The sequence below is a fragment of the Apus apus genome, chromosome 5 (genome assembly GCF_020740795.1).
Source record: "Apus apus isolate bApuApu2 chromosome 5, bApuApu2.pri.cur, whole genome shotgun sequence".
Classification (NCBI taxonomy): domain Eukaryota; kingdom Metazoa; phylum Chordata; class Aves; order Apodiformes; family Apodidae; genus Apus; species Apus apus.
In genome coordinates, this window is record NC_067286.1 from 34208503 (window position 1) to 34213190 (window position 4688).

At 42.3% G+C, this 4688-nt stretch overlaps 1 protein-coding gene across 2 annotated transcripts in view; it reads left to right on the top strand.

The window, feature by feature from the left end:
* Window positions 1–2112, top strand: part of MEIS2 (Meis homeobox 2) — a 171952-nt gene extending 169840 nt beyond the window's left edge. For both annotated transcript variants that reach the window (XM_051621289.1, XM_051621288.1), the window contains exon 14: window positions 644–2112. The gene's annotated coding sequence lies outside the window, so the exon portion shown is untranslated. The remainder of the gene's footprint in view (window positions 1–643) is intronic.
* The last annotated feature ends 2576 nt before the right edge of the window (window positions 2113–4688 follow it).

The window sequence follows — 4688 nt, forward strand, 5'->3', positions numbered from 1 at the left end:
TGATATAATAGGATTTTAAGATTTGTTCTAGGAGAAAAACACGACATGTACTTTTAGGGCTAAACCTTTAAGGTACTGAGCAGCAGCATACCCCATTGACTTAACTGAGTGTTGAAAGCATTCAGCATCTTTCAGGAGTTGCTTAGCACTTCAAAGATCAGGACTTTTGTTGGTATCTCAGTTTTGTTCATTTATGCAGTTTGGCCCATTGATCTGTGTGTGGAATTTGCATTGATACTGCTTAGGCAAAACCCAGGCAGGATATAGCCTTTTACATTGCCAAAGCACCAAAGAGAAGTGAATCAGATATTTATGCTCAATTGACAAGTCTTTACATATAGCCAGCCTCTTTGTAAAATTTATCATAGGAATTCACCCACTAGGTTTTTTTAAAGTACACTTACATTTTGTGATACTCAGTTGTGCTCAATATTTAGTTCTGTTATGTGCATTATCCTGCTGAATGATCAAATTAAATGCAAACTAGAATTTGAATGTCTGCAAACATTGGCAAGAATCTGCAGCTAATTTTAGATGGAAGATTTGCAGTGTCTGTTGTTTTTCCTGTTCATTTTAAATGGGTAAATTGTAAAAACGTTGAGGAATCTGACCTGCTTTTTTTTCCCCATTTTTTTTTGTCTAGGTTTGCAAGGCATGCCAGGGGACTACGTATCTCAGGGTGGTCCTATGGGTATGAGTATGGCACAGCCAAGTTACACTCCTCCCCAGATGACCCCACACCCTACTCAATTAAGACATGGACCCCAAATCCATTCATATTTGCCAAGTCACTCCCATCACCCAGCCATGATGATGCACGGAGGACCCCCTACCCACCCTGGAATGACCATGTCAGCACAGAGCCCCACAATGTTAAATTCTGTAGATCCCAGTGTTGGTGGAGAGGTTATGGACATTCATGCCCAATAGTATAAGGGAACTCAAGGAAAACAAACAAACAAACACAAAACAAAAACAAAAACAAAAACTATTTTAAGACTTTTGAACTTTGACCAGATGTTGACAATTAATACGAAATTCCAAACAGCTGTGATTATTTTTTACTTTGTCATTTTTCATCAACAACAGAGGACCAACGAAACAAGAACACAAATGTGAAATCATGGACTCACTGAAATGAGTATGTCCATGTACAGATCCTCTGGAAAAAAAAAAAGACTCCAAGAGTTATAACTACTGTAGTATAAACATAGGAACTAAGTTAACTTGTACATTTCTGTTGATCACTCCGTTACGTTGCCTCAAATAGTTTTAGAAGAAAAAAAAATCCTTGTTTTCCACACTATGTGTGTTGTTCCCAAAAGAATGACTGTTTTGGTTCAGCAGTGAAGTCACTATCCATGAAAGACCTGTTTTGGCCAGTGAGAAAAGAACTACCCTGGAGATGAAGACGAAAAGTCTTGCTGGGTCTCTCGTCACTCAGAAGACTGTTCCAAGAAGGCCTTGCCATTCCCTCGTTTTGTTCCTTCACAAAATGTGTCCTTTAGTTTCAAACAGATCTTTATAGTTTGTGCTTCATTAAGTCTCTCCCCATTCCTCCCCAGTCTATTTTTTTTTTTTTTGGACTCTTCTTCAAAGAGTTTGCAGGTGAAGATTTAAAAGACAGAACAGACAGAGCAGGAGCTTCTTCCAGTAGTTCTGAGCCTTGGCTTTGGACAAAACAAAACTAAAAGTTGGGCAGCTTTCCTCAATGAAAGAAGTTACTAATGGTCTTTGCACCAAACCTAGGACTTTATAATGAACTCAAAGCTTGGGAAAAAAAGCAAGAGAATACTGTAACAAACTTCGTACAGAGTTCGGTCTATTAATTGTTTCATGTTAGATATTCTATGTGTTTACCTCAATTGAAAAAAAAAAAAAGAATGTTTTTGCTAGTATCAGATCTGCTGTGGAATTGGTATTGTATGTCCATGAATTCTTCCTTTCTCAGCACGTGTTCCTCACTAGAAGAAAATGCTGTTACCTTTAAGCTTTGTCAAAATTTACATTAAAATACTTGTATGAGGACTGTGACGTTATGTTTTAAAAAGAAAAAAAAAAAAAGGTGTTCAGTCACAAAATGCGGTAATAAATATTTCATTTTTGATTTTTTGTTAGGCTTTTGTGTTTTTAATCATGCTTTGGAGAGGCTGAAGTTATCGGGAGAGATGTCTCAAATACATTTCTTATCAGCATTGGGAAGAAAGGCTGGAAAATCAGAAACAACCTTGTAATCGGCATTAGTAGAATAATTGAATGAAAGAACATATGAGCTTATATCTTTCTGCTGATTATCGGTCCTATACTTATGCGAGATTAAATGAAATTTTAAATGTTCTCTCATCAGCTTGCATTTCAGAGAGCTGTGTCTAATATCTGTACTATCTGCTAGTAGCGTAGAAGCTGAGTTTGAATTTGGAAGGCCCAGACACGAGACCAGTAAGCCCATGTGTGTGAAGTGTATGTGTATTTGCATCTATAACCATCACAGACCTTAACTCCAGCTATATAGCTCAGAGGTGAAGAAGGGCTGTAATGCCACAGTAGGTTTGGAAGTTTTAGGAGGAGAAAAGCAGCTTTGAGTTTAATGAGAGTTTTACCTATGTAAGGATTGCATAATTTAGCTTTTGAGGTGGTTTTTCTGCTTTTCTTGTCTTCAGTTGCTTTCAGAGGGAAAAAAACCCCAAACAAACAACAAAAAAAAAGATCATCAACTAATGAAGGAAAATGTTAAATTGACATTTTGTATATAGATAGGTGATGCAGGATCAGGGGAGAGGTTTTTTAAACAAAAGCTTGTGGCATTTTAGAGCAACTAAAGGATAGTTTGAACTAGGAAGACATCAGCATTGTTAGAGAAGAGCTGCCTTTCACTGCCCTCAGTGGCACTATTAAGTCGGTGAGAGCAGGATGGGGCCCACAGAGAAGGGGAAATCTCTTGTCTTTACTGCTGGGGGGAGGGAAGTGGGAAAGGGCTTGTAACTGTCTTAACTTTCTGGGAAACAAACATCTGTATATTTGAAAGCATTTTCCTCCGCCTCATAATTCCAACTGGCCGGGGTGTTATTAAAAACTTTGACAACTTTTACGTTTGGAATGTGGAAAGAGCCTCAGCCTCATAGTTAATGTTTAATTTCTGAGCTGAATAAACGGTCCCACACTGGTGGCAACAGAAGGGAGGGTGCCAGTAGAATGGGTGTGAGGATCTATTTAGCGATCAAGTCCTGTTTTGTGGGTGTCTTTTTAAGGCACTCATATGAAATTTAAAGGATGACAATTCCTCACTTGATGCTTTGATGCTTTGATGCTCTCGGTCCTGGTTAAATGGTGCCCATTTCCAAATACTTATTATTGTGGATACAGAAAATACAAAGGCAAGATTGTTTGTGTTGGCACTTAAAAAGGGAGGCTTTTTTTTAATTTTTAAAAATCAGTACTTTATTTCCTTGTAGATCTTTTATTTACAGTTTGAGGAGAAATGTCAGAAAACCTCCTCGCAGTGATAGAAGGAGGGGGAAGAATTTATCCATAGTAGATTATTGTTTCTTATAATGAACTAAGTATTTGCACTGTTATGGGGTTTTTTTTAATTATTTTTTCTTTCCTTTTGCCCCCCACTCCCCCGTTTTGGGCTGTGCTGTCTGTGAGATGTCTTGCTGAAATCCAAGGTACAGTAACGTGCAGAGATTTCTTCATCTGAGATTTACTGTTTAGTATGGAAGGTTCCGATTTTGGTATTTTTAAGAACTGCTCAGCTGTCAAAAGCAACCAAAACGGGAATAATGTTTTGACAGCGGTATAGTGTTAAAGAAAATACTCTAGTCTGAATAAGAATTGCTTATGCTGTGGGAAACGAAGGGTAACAGAAGAAACACCTTTTATTTACACACACACGTTTATAATCCTGCATTTCCTTTTCTCCCAGTGGGTCTGGGCTGGGAGTTGCAATCACCACAAACGAGAGATTTTTCTTCCAGATTTTGCTGCCTTTCAGGTGAAGAGCAGAAGGAAGCGCACCTCCGCCAGCGTGGCCGCCCGAGCCTGCCCGCCGCGGCGAGCGGGCACCGCCGGCCCGAAGAGGAGATGCCGGGGGGAGCCAGGCGCTCCCCCACCTTTCACTCATAGCTGCAGAGAGAGAAATTGCCCCAGACCAGGTTTGCGAGGGCTGGCGGGCCGGGGAGGGGCCGGGCAGGTCAGGGGAATGGACGCGGCGTGGGCACAGGCTGGACCCACGCTCCCGGCCGGTGCCGCCGGCGGGCTGTGCCCGTCACTCCGGCAGCTCCCTCGGCTTCCCGAGGGCAGCCAGGGTCTCCTATCGGCGCCTCTGCAGGGGCAGGTCGGGGGCCACTAGCTCCACTTACACCCCCGGTGTGTGTCTTGCCAGGAAACCCCGTGAAGCCCGGAAAATTCCTGAAAGCTTTCCCCAGACGCGGCCGCGTCCCCAAGCTACCCCATAGAAGGGCGGGAGGGGGCTCCGCTCTGCGGGAGGGGGTCTCCGCCTTCCAAATCTCCCCCACCATGTCCCTGGGTTCAGTCGAGAGGGAGCGGGGCCGGCTTTTTTAACTCTTCTGACAGCACTTTTGGAAAAAAGAAACCCGATGGGGCTGCAGAAGAGAGATCTCGCTCCTAGGCTGGGGAAGCCCAGCATCTTTTTGAGCTGAGAAGGACGGTGCAAGATTAGGGGCGGG